Here is a 271-nt window from a genome sequence, read left to right on the forward strand (position 1 = left end):
GCAATGAGAACGCGTCTCTCCCCGGTTCTATTGGAAGCTGCGGTTGGGAGCAAGGGAGATCTGTTCTTAGAAAAGAAGAAAAAAGAACAAGAAGGGAAGAAGTTAAGTCACTTTGTGCGCGCGAGCTCGCTGTTCACTGGCGTCGTTATTCTGCACTTAGTAACGTGAACGATAACGGTTCTCCACGCAGCTGTTACGGGTCAAGAGCGGATCGCGATTGTTGCCGATCGTGCTGGGCGTGGCGGAGCCCACGCCTACCTTCCGTACGAAC

The sequence above is a fragment of the Cystoisospora suis genome, assembly GCF_002600585.1.
Source record: "Cystoisospora suis strain Wien I chromosome Unknown contig_1615, whole genome shotgun sequence".
Lineage (NCBI taxonomy): Eukaryota > Apicomplexa > Conoidasida > Eucoccidiorida > Sarcocystidae > Cystoisospora > Cystoisospora suis.